This window comes from Telmatherina bonti, assembly GCF_933228915.1.
Source record: "Telmatherina bonti genome assembly, chromosome: 5".
NCBI classification, from domain to species: domain Eukaryota; kingdom Metazoa; phylum Chordata; class Actinopteri; order Atheriniformes; family Telmatherinidae; genus Telmatherina; species Telmatherina bonti.
Genome location: NC_136623.1, coordinates 31,210,035 through 31,222,220, shown reverse-complemented (window position 1 = coordinate 31,222,220; position 12,186 = coordinate 31,210,035). Strand labels below are relative to the sequence as shown.

Genomic DNA, 12,186 nt, shown 5'->3' with positions numbered 1-12,186 from the left:
ACTGTTGTTGCTGATTGAGTTGAAGCCAAATGCTAAAGGTATTTTGTAATTTAATTAGCAAAGTGTTTTACAAAATTTGATCAAATATCCTGTACATTTACACAGAGGGAATAATAAATCTGAACATCTTCGATCAAATGTATTCAGTATTTTCCCAACTTGCTTTTGATCCATCTCTCCAGCAGATGGTGATATTAGTCAGTAAACTCCAGCGTTGCGCTCAACATGCTTCTCATCCCCACTGGACGTTCTGTACACCCGACAACAAATGTTTCAGATTACTTTCTTTCTTTTGAAATTCAAAGAACGATGACTCATCTATTTCTCACGCCAACTATTAAAAGCAGAGTTTTTCCAGGATAAGGAGAAAAATTCAGCTCATTTGTTTGGAGGCCATTTTTACACTTTACTTTCAATGCAACAGAGATGACAAGCAGATTATTTGTTTAGTTAACTTTCTCCACGTATTGTCTGAAGACAGAGCAGAAATGTGTCTGTAACTGCTTTTAGTTTTGCAAATCAGAATAGTTTATATTTGTCCTGATTAAATCTGTATGTCTCTCTGTCTTTCAGGTGAGTGCCTTCCCTATCGCTGTACCATTCGTTTGTTGTGCAAGGACAGTTGGGAACATCTGAAGCTATCACACCATAAGTATTATGATTTAATAACTGAAAAGAAAAGTAGGAATTCCACAATGCACAGGTCACACACACACAGCTCAATAGGATGACTATATGATACAAGCACAGATACAACACAGATAGATGTGTGCATATATTTTTCTGCACACACTCATTAGTACTTCAGTGTGAGATTCTGTTATGTGTTACACAATCAGTTTAGGACAGGTAATTTGTTTTAATGACTGAGTCTGAAGAAACAGATGGACTGGGTCAAGTTCTGCTCCCACGGACCATCATTCTCCTCCGAAGGACATCTGGAATGTTTTACAGCCAGCCTCATGAACCTATGAAAGGGCTGTAACTCCAGGGTGTAGCCTGGCCCCTCATGTTTTGGAAGGTCATTTTACCGCTTTACTTTGTTACCTCAAGGTGTGTTGTGCGAAGAATCATTGTACTATTTGCAGTGTTTTGCAGGAAAGTAATGCCAGTGTTGTGAAAGTTCACTGTGTGTATCAGTGCATTTGTTGAAGAAATGTTTTAAAAGCTGATGAAGCTGCTGGACACTGAATGTGAGGAGTTTATTATGATACCATCAAAGGTTGCTGGGATGAATGAGTGAATGTGTGATTGGAAGTTTGGGTGGGACAAAACAATGCTTGTTCAGTTACAGTGAACTTTAGTCATGAAGCAAAAATGCCAAGAACGTGTGTGTGTGTGTGTTTAGCCATTATTAAGACTGTAGAAAAGTTGTCGACACATTACAGTGATTTTATTTCTGATGACCTTTTGAGCACTGTATGAGGGCAGAGGTGTTCCTTCTGTAGACTTACACAGTGGGTCATATCTCTTCACCTGAGGGTGAAGGTACCCTGACACACCTCACACAGAACTGGCAAGTTTACAAAGGGAGCTTGATGATTGTTAAAGGTGATCCAACTGGTTTTCTCTTTTCAAGGATCTTGGTATTGGGTTCCTTAAATACCCTTTTATATGTAATTCCTACTTTGTGGAGTTCAGCATCAATTTACAGACATGAGTGTGTGTGTCTTCATACAGTTTCATGCCAGTGGCATTCACCTCCCAGCTGCATTGACACACACATTTAGCAGAGTGTTATTGTTTAATTAACTACGTTAAACCCTTTTAGAGTGCTTGCTGTAGTTTCATTACAAACCCTGTACCATAAGCATGTATGGTATGTCTATAGCATGAGATTTGTCAGGGGGGAGTAACCTGATATCTGTTGGCTGCAGTTATTATCCCCACATGGGCCTCGCGCTCTCAAGGACAAACCATTTCCATGTTTTTCTTTTTAGCTGTAATGTTTCAGGACTTTCATTTTGCTGTTCTTTTTGAACCCTTTTATGCAGCAGGGATGGTGACTGAATCCACTTCATTGTTTGTTGCTGAAGCAGCTCATCCTCACTGGTGTGTCTTACAGCTTAGGAAGGGGAAACTGGACCATTGTTCGGTTGTTATTCTGCAAGTACAGCTTGGAGTTTTTGATTGTAGGTGTCGGAGTGGAAAAACAGGATATAGAGTCATGTAGTAAGAAAAGCTAAATGCCACTGCCTGCAGAAATGAGGACACATGAATTGTGGGTGGGGTGACCTGGCACACTTTTGCCTCATATAAAATCAGACTGGCTGTGTTACTATAAAATCATAACCAAGCGAGTAGGTTCGTGTTTATTACGCTTCTAGTGTTTTGCACTTTAGACATTCATCTTAACAGTAATCACATGATATTTGATTGATCCAGCTGCACTTTAACTCTATTATATAGTATTTCACAGCCTTACAGACAGAATTTAGAGTGTACAATATTTTGTATCTTTGAGAAGTTTTCTATCTGCACATTTAATTATTTTTCACATCATCAGTGATGAGTTATTACTATGACTCACATCGCTTCATGATGGGGCATGTATCCAGATAACACTAAAAAATACCATCGTTCTGTGATGCTAGGCAGCTACAGCATTCCTGAGGTGAGAACTGTCTGCAGAAGCCACAAAAATACTCAAACAAGTTGTTACATCTTCATCACCTATTGCTACAGATAGCCTGTCACATTCATTTTGTTCATCACATCATGCCCCACTTCGAAGCTGTCAGTTATGCTGCTTCGTCCTCACCTCTCAGCGCTGGATTGGCAGGATTTCAGGAACTGAGGTCTCAGGATAGTGTGAATCTTCAGAAATATACATTTAAGGAAACAACAACATGGATTCAGAGGTCAGCTAGTTATCAGAGTAGGTGGTTCGGCTCAGTGAAAGCTCTTCTATGAAAGTTACAGATAGTGATGATAGTGAGTCACCACTGTTTGTAGCCTGAGCAGAAAGGGCCTTTTCTTCGCTCACACATTGAGTAAGTTTACTGCAAGTCTCTCTGTGTTGTAAAAGGAGGAGTTCATGCAGGCAGCTTTTGTCTTCGCTTTGAAGAGAGAGAGAGAAAGAATGCAACTGATTCATACTCCCCAGGCTGGATTGTGATGGGGGGGGGTGACAGTGAGGATGATAAATCAAATTTCAGTTTATGGTGTGCATGTGTTGGACCATACATACTGAAGAGGCCCTGTGTGTGTGTGTGTGTGTGTGTGTGTGTGTGTGTGTGTGTGTGTGTGTGTGTGTATTGTGTTTTACTGTTAATGGATGCAGATCATCAATGTGCCTGTTTAAAAATAAAGCTGACCCTCTTCAGGTTACAATGCAAATGTTCACATGGTGGCACAGAGTCCGAGGCCACAGTCTGGATCCTGTATGGGCTTTTGTTGTTTGATAGCCTGTTGCCCCTAGCAACATCAGCAGAAGGCCGATGTTTCCTGGTACCTCAGCCGTGGACAGTGCATGGTATTTGCCTAACCTGTGGGTTGTTGCTACAGCAACCAAAGCACTGCACGGCCACTCCCATTTGTGGTTTGCAGACGCTTAGTCATAGTTTTTCCTTCTTTTTTTTCTTCATTTATTTAGAAAATGTGACTATGCTGCATTGCTTTAGTTGTGTTTTACAATACAGATCTTTGGTTTCTTGTTTTGCATCTCATGAATGACTGCTCTCCTATAAGATATCACAATGTCAGTTTGTGTGTGTGTGTGTGTGTGTTTGTGTGTGTCTGTGTGTGTGTGTGTGTGTGTGCTCAGACTGCTTTCTGCTGAGTGACAGTGCCAGACCTGAAACTCTACAGCAACCAACTCCCCTCACTTACTGGACCGATGCTCCATTTTGTGAGGATCAGACTTCATTCTAAAATGATTTACTGGTAATTTATCTTATGCAGCCAGTAAATTACCAGTACTGTGTGGCCTTTAGTGTCATATAGACATATTCTCCTCCCAGCACTGTGGACAGGAAGAACAGCTGCAATTTTTGAGTACTAACGCTAAATGCACATTTCACTGTAAGTGAGGGATTATATCTGACAAGTCAGCTATTAAGAATAAATGACAAAAGTGAAAACTTGTTCATGTCTTCACAACCTGTGGATTAGGCTGCTGCAATTAATCCAGCATGCTGCTGCAGATCTGTAATGCGTCACACGAGGCTTCTTCACAGCACTCTGCTTATTGCAGCTTTACACTGGCAATTTGTCCTTTGTCACATAGATTTTAACATTATTTTACTTTTATAGTTTTAAATTGTATAGCGACCAGTTAAAAGTTCACTGTCTCATTCAGATGCTCAAAGTGTAACCAAGGTCTTGTTGAAACACAGGAGGTGATTGGGCTTTTATGGTGGCAGCCTCTGGACTTCAAAATAACCTGCTACTCAATATTTGCACAGCAGAACCTTTATAGGCCTTCAAATTACATCTGAAATCACCTTTTACTCTGGTTTATGATTCTAATTCAGTTTGAGTGCTAATAACTTTATTTTAACTTGTATGAGTTACTTTACTTTAGTTCATGCTTCTGAGTTTCATTTCCTTGACTCTGGTCTTGTATTGATCGGGGCTTGGTCACATCATGGCTTCCATTTGGTGAGAGACATGACAGACAGGTACTCCCTAGACAGGTCAGTAGTCCATCACAAAGCCAGCTAACAGGCCATACCACAGAATAAATCTAAAGCCCCAGTTAAACCACATTATTAAACCAATCAGATTAGCGTATAGCTGCATATCATAAATGGTGCTTTTCAGAGATACTGTGTCATCTTATCTTTGCTCAACCAATTATAAATTACATGGCTTGACAGTCAGGCTGACAGCATTTTCATGTGTTGTTTTAATTTATTCATTAGCTTTAGCTATTTTAGTCACGTTAAGTGCATAATTAATGCATTCTTTAGTCTTAGAATAAATAATGGTGCTGTTAGCAGTACTTTGAGAAGTATAAAGCTTGGTAACTTGGTCTCCATTATTCATTCAAATAAACCTCTTCCTTAATTTGGGTGTAAAGATCATCATGTCCATGCCTCCCAGGCACTAATTTCCCACCACGCCTCCGTAGTAACTGCCAACTGTAAATCTTTAATGCCAAAACAAGGGTTGAGTAAAGCAGAAGTGGATCTGTAACCGAATATCCAAACTTAATTACAATATCTTCTATAATTACTGATCCCTTCAGTCAAAACTAAAAGAAGAAGCAGGGTGTTTTTGCCATACATCAAAATTTATTAAAAAGAAGATTATGTTTTGACAAGTTTAACACACCACAAATTAGTTCTAGTTGGTAAAGTGTTGCAGTGTTTCCTTTCAGTTCAGTATTAACTTTATGTCTTTGTTATACCCTTTATGGTCAATAACAGAGTCTGGACACAATCCAGGACAGTTGAAAGTTTTCACTTGTTAGCTGTTGTCGAGGAGTTTCTGCTGAAATATGGCCACACTGGGTGCCTCATTGACAAGTAGTGTTGTTTGTCTTATTCGACAGTTTGTTGTTTAGTTTGTTGATACCTGATTCCAATCCCGAAGATTAACTCACTGGTTTTTAACAACTTCCAAAATGCTTCATTGCTCCCCGTAAAGCCCAAGAAGAAGAATGCAACAGACAAAGCCAGACTTGTTGATGGGTGTATTTTGGGTGCCTTGGCAGTACTTTTAGTTCTTTGTGTCCCGTCTTTCTCTGTCTAGCTTCCTCGTCCTCTCTTTCCTTCAGTGTCCACCCTTCGTCTTAATCTCTGGGACTGTAATTTTCTCAGTTTCTTGAACAAAGAGTCCAGTGTGTATCTCTCTGCGAACTGATGCCAGAATAAAGCGTGGGTGCCTTCAGATATATGGGACATGGAACAGGGTATCCGGGGCAGCAGAAAGGATGTGTCCAGCCTGGCATGGGCCTCAGATTTATGGTGTAGATGTTTTTCTGCATTTATGGGACAGAGATGAAAAGATTCCCTTGTTCTTTTTTTTCTCACAAACACTCTCTCCACCCTGAAAGAACCCCTCCACTCCCATTCCTTCTCTTTCTCAGCCCCATCTTGCAAACCATGTTGGTTTGCAGGGTAGGCAAACCAACACAGGAGTAGTAGCTGTGTGTTGGCTGACTGTGTGGCGAAAGCAGACAGAAGGTGTTGTGTTTTGTTGGAACTGAGGCCTTTGCATAATATGTCAGATCAGAGCAGCAGGGAGAGTGGAGATCCCCTCGGAGATCGCTTCTGGCTGAGCCCAAAAAAAGGTAAGTTCATGTCGAGCAGCAATGCAAACTGAGAACAGACAATGTGAGTAAGTGATTCTTGGCATTGGTCAAATGACAGATTATGTCACAAAGAGGTGTGGCCATGTTCAGACAACATATCGTTTTTCACATTTAGGACTACACAGGAATTAGAGATTATCACAGATTCATCTGGTGCATCAGGAGTTTGGAAAGTGTGATGCAGCTCCTGCATGCAGAGTCTGATCCCTGGCTGCCATTTCGCTGAACTGGCATTCAGCTCTTGCAGGGGAAGGAGAAGGAAGGGCTGTTTTAAAGTTTCTGTCCAGATCTTACTGCTGGAACTTGTTTACAGCACAAAGTGTTTTTGTATTCACTGGCTGTTTGTGGAATTTACCACCTCCAGCTGAGTTGAATAACTTTTCCTTTGTTTTTTTTGTTTTATTTCTTCCAATGTCAGGAAATGTATTTTCCCTTTTGTGAAATATTCTGGAGGAAACCATATCTCTTTCATGAAGGGCAAGAAAATGGTTTCAAAATGTCAGAGATCCATATATCCTGTGCAGCAGTGAAAGGGAACAGTGCAGCTAGTTGCTTACTGTCAGTCTGCCCACAGTTACCTCCTCTTGGGTGGGCTGCTGTCCCAGTTTGAGGGGCTGCAGAGGGTGCTGCATGGCTCACTACATCTACAAACAGTACAGACAGCTTGATAAAGAGATGCGGAGTGAGAATGAAGACTTGCAAACTTTTTGGGTGCTCGGGCTTATTTTTGGTCAGTGAGGAGGGTGACGGGATTCATAATCTGTGACTTAATTTCTTTCCACTCTGGAAAAGGAGAAGTCGGTGTGACTTGTGGAGCTGAAAATGAGGGAATGGGCTGTCATTTTAACCTTTAAATCATATTCGTTTACAAGTTTTCCACTGACGTTTATGCCCATATTGGTAAGACAAAAGTAAAAAGGTGGATTTCACACAGTAACTGATTCTACTGTTGATGTCACCAAAGCTGCACATTCATAAAACAAATAACTTAAATTCCAACTTTTCCCAAAAATGTCTCAGTCTAACTCTTATATGCAGCATTTCACATATACACAGACTACAATTAAGTTACTCTAGAAAACATTTAAGTGAATTAAAAAGTATTTTGACACAAGAAAGTTTAGCTTGGCAACACAACAAGAGCAGTTCCCAGAATGCTGAACATCTGAGCTTTTCTCTTTCTCCCATAATTTGCCCCTTGGGTTTCATGTCAGTCATGCTAGAGTTGATTATTTATTTTTGCAGCAGGGTGAGGAATGCCTGCAACACCTCTCTCACCGCCTCCTAACACAGTCCTTCTTTGTTTGTCGCCATTCTGTGTCTTAAATCTGTGACTTTGTGAAATGCATTTGTAAAGCTTTGTCTTTTTTTTCCTTCCAGCTACTCTGCTCAGGGACACACAGCTCTTCTAAAGTCACTGACAACAGATTCTGTTCATCTGTATAACACTCATTCAGCAGCAGGGATCAGTCGTTTACTCTTCATTCATTTAAAAAACTATCCTCGTCTGTTTGAGCGTTAACTTGTTTAGGTATCAGAGCTGTTGTGATGTTTTCATGACACTTGGTATTTAGGCCACATATACAGTCAGATATCTGCAATAGTTTGGACAAAACTTTATAAAACTCTGAAATCCCAAACTTTCCTCAGAGGGATTTAAAAAGTACACAATGAATGGCATCCTCAGTGTAATCTGTGTTTACACGGATCCGTATAACCAGATTTTAGCTTTGTTAAAATAAGTTTGTTTCACCAGCTAAGGCCTGCTGCATGCTACAGTAGAATAAAGAAACAATACCATTACTTCTACTTTTTCCTCTTAAAAACAAAAAATGATGTCTTCAAACCAAAAATGTCAACTCATTGGTGGCACTGTAAAAAATCTTCTTGACACCTTAATGGCTATCATTTAATTTATCATTGTTGAAAGAATTTACTTTATAACAAATGTGTCCAAGTGGAAATGTCTGTAGAGCATCCAGCCCACACTATGAGGGCCCAAGGAGAAAAGGTGACTCGGGCGAGTCGCCGGTATTCATCCTCGAGGCCTTCAAGTCAAATTTTCTCTCTTTGGAAGTTTAAAACTACAGTTTATTTTCATTTAATTTAAGCTAAACCGTTTGACACAGCAGTTAAATTCAATTAATTACTTTAAATTCCTGTAAATAATCAGTTTATTAACCAATTTGCACCAATTGCTGAGAAAACATGTAAATGGAACAGTGACAATGATATGCTCCAAATAAAGCTGCATACAGCAATCTCTAACTTAAGCAGATTCCTGGGTCAGGTGTTGGAGCTCTAACCTGCCTCAGCTATGTCTGGGGGCACAGCTGTGTCCGACTGTGGGGTCATTCACCTAAACATAACCAGGCAGGGGACAAGTCCCTCAAATTAGAATAAGCTTATCGTCCAGATAGAAAGGGAGTGCTTGTGCATTGCAGATTGATTTGTCACAGCTAAGTAAGTGCAAGTCTGCGGTTAGACTAAATGCTGGACATTGCTTCGTTGTTACTGCTACACTTTTAGCTTTCTTTAACTTAGCCTAGTTTAGACATGATCTTACTTGAGGACTCAAAAGTACTGTTAGTTTTTAGAATTACAGCATGGTACAAAAAACTTAATATACACAATGAAAAAGAAAAACTGTAAACAGATGATTACCCAGATGATTAAATAAACCATAAATAAACCGTAAGAATGAACCAAACATATAATAACATATGTACGGTAGATTAAGCTTCTCTTCTACACCTGAACGGTTCAGAAAATCTTCTTCTCCTTCAGTTTTAAAGTGGGAGTGAGTCATAGCCAGTTGTGACCTGCAGCAACAAGGATTTCAGGTTGTGTTTCGGCTCATCAGGGGTCAGCTATGCATTCTGGGGCGTGGGCTCTACCTGTTGAGGGTATTTCAACTTCCAGTGTCTAAGTTTGATGTGGTTGGTGAGGAATAGGACAGTGCTTTTGAGACATCATTTTATGCGCAAGTGTGGGTGTGTGTGTTTGCGTGTGGGTGTGTGTTCGTGTGTTGGAGTGTGAATATTGTGTATCGATGTGCAATTTATGGTCTGTATAACTTGATAAGTAAGGAGGTCAATAAGTTTTTAATTTAAAGCACTGAGTCGCATTTCTTTGTGTAAAAAAGCTGAGCTTATTAAACCTAGCTGTGAGTTTTGTGGCAAATCAACTTAGATGAAGTTAGTTAAAGTTACAATGTAGTGATCCTACTGGGATTAAAATCATGAATTGATGTTTGTAAGGGGATAAAAATGACCTGCTTTAAGGAGATTTTCTGAGGTAAGAAAGATGGTCGGATTTGGATGGATACAAAGGTCCTGCTGACCTTTGCTTTCATTAGGAGAGGCTGAAGTAGTTTGTCGTATCTAGGTAGAGGGCACGTGTAAAGCACGATGACACCCCCCCAGCAGTAGGCCTTTACACTCGGCCAGTCGCCAGATACCATCAGCTGGTGGTGACAAGTCTATTCTGGGACTTTGGGAGGTCTGAAACGTAGCAGGAGAAGCAGACGCCTGAACGGGAAACAGCTCAGATACTCCTCTTACCTAATTCAGTCCAATTTATTTTTTATTTTTAGTTTTAGTCCTGTTTAGTTTTAAGCTGCTCCAGCATCTGTTTATAGTTGAAGAACACATATTGTGCATTAGAATATTTAGGGCACATCCTATTCTCTCTACATGGCTTCTTAGAGGAATGAAAACATTGTTAATTCCACTGTAATCCAACGATTCTGCCTGGTCATGAAGTATTGCTTTCGAAACATATATATCAAATTTTTGAGTGACTGTAGGCATTTTTCTTTAAGCTAAGGTTAGAGCCAGATGGGTGTTTGAAGTTCACTGGACTCTTTGTGCATAAACTGTGCATGAAATCACACTAATATGCAACCTGGAGAGAAAAACACTGTACCTTGTGATGCATCCTGTTCCAACTGAAAAAGCCCTTTAGCTTTAGGTTAAATATGTATTCAACTGACAGATTATTTGTCATGGGCCTGATTTGAAAGTTGGGAGGGAGGGTTGTTTTGCATAACTTTTAAGCTGCCAAGAGGATGGAGCTGAGCAGACAAATGAGCTGAGGAATAAAATGCTTCACAACCAACCTACTTAGACTTAAATGCTAACTTTTCATCACGTATAATTTCACACGAGCACTTGCATAATGTTGCCTCATTTGTCAGAAATACTGTATCTTTATCACTGCCAGTCAAACTGCCGCTTGTCACTGATTACACAGAGAATGCGTTTAGAAGAATTCCTCCCAGCCCTCTGCAGCACGGCCTTTACATGCAGTATTGAACGGTTGGAGGCGTTTCTGCTATAGGTATGCACATGGCCCAGGGCATCACCTCTAAGCCTAACTTGAAAAATGTCAGTCTGATTGTGTGAGATGAATTCTTTTAAAGTTAGGATTAAAAAAAGGCATTTGGGTTGCGAGCAAGAAATGTTAAAGGTATTAGGGGGGACTCTTCCTTAAATCCAGGTTTAATATTTTTCTCAGTTTTTAAGCATTTTGCATATAAAAAATATAACTTTGCTATGTTAGGTTTCACTTAACAGTGTTTTGACAAATAATGCTGTGACATATGACTATGCAGGCCAGCTGTCCGGTTTTCCCACTGCAGCTTTAAAAGTGGATATGTAGCTCACTCAGACTTGGCTTACTTCATTTGACTGTTGCCATGGCAAGTACAAGCAAAACAGTTTTGTGCCTGCGTTTAGATGCGTAATGGTGTGGTTCTAAAACAGCAGGGGAAATGCATCATTTCATCGCTCCCCTTTCACAGCCACTATAATTTTTTAACCAGACTACTGTGTTTGAGGGCAGCACTGTCTGCTTACTCTGCTCTTTAGTAAATCCCTGTCTCCTCAGCGGGAAGTGAACATGTGCTCCTCTCCCCCGACCAGCAGTTGTCAGCTTCCCTTCCAGTTCTCCTGGCCATGAGAGGACACTTTCTCTGACACTGAGAGATGAACAGGGGACAGATGTACAGAAGAGAGAAGTGATCTAGGGATGGAAATCTGATATCATGTTTCAGGGAGTGCAGAAAAGGTTAGCTATAATGCACGGTTCTTTATATAGTTGTCCAAGACAGACTGTTGGTTCCCAGCTCTAATGTTAGCTTTGTGGAGCAGCAATACAACTTTAGGGTGCTTTACAGCCTGTTGCATCACTTTAATGAGCAGCGTAGGGAAATACTGATTAGCCCATGTAGCTGTCTTGTTTTGGTGACTTAGAGACCTTCCAAACAAACACACATATGAATAGGATTACTCTTAATGTTAGCTGCAGGGGATAAAATTGGCATGTGAAATGTAAAACAGACAATGTTGGTTATAAAGCCTTTTTGACTTGTCTGTGTTCAAATTAATTTAAAGATTTATTTCCAAACGTCTTCATCCGTCATGCAGAGTATGTCATGAGATTTGAAAGCCACAACTGGTGTGTAGAGTAAAAGCTCCTCAGTGATACCTGATCAGGAAATGTGTAAAACTGGATACCTTCTCCTCCGACTTAAATCCAGCTAGACGCCTGGGGAGAGGAAGATTAATGCCAACTGGTTTTATCATTTATAACTAATCTCCTTGTAGCTCATTCATTGGAAGACTGGGTATGACACACCAATGGGTGTGTGTAAGCCCATTGTAGTGAGCATTATGAGATGTGTATGTGTGTATTGAACAGGGGGGGGGGCGTGTGCTTTCATTTGTGGGTGGGTGTCTCAGTAAAAGTCACAGAGCAGCAGAACATGTGCTTGTGCACACTTCATGCATGCATTGTTTCACTCTCTGAAGTTACTTTGTCTTTATGTCAGTCGACTTATTGCAGGTATTTTGTTTTTCTTCTCTTACTTCCTCATCTACTGTTTACTTTGGTGCGATTTTTTTTCCATACTCATTTTTTCCTAA

General features: G+C 40.3%; 1 protein-coding gene across 6 annotated transcripts in view; it reads left to right on the top strand.

Annotated features, from left to right (window-relative positions):
- plecb (plectin b) overlaps nucleotides 1–12,186 on the top strand; it is a 115,013-nt gene that overhangs the window by 35,703 nt on the left and 67,124 nt on the right. The window lies entirely within an intron of this gene.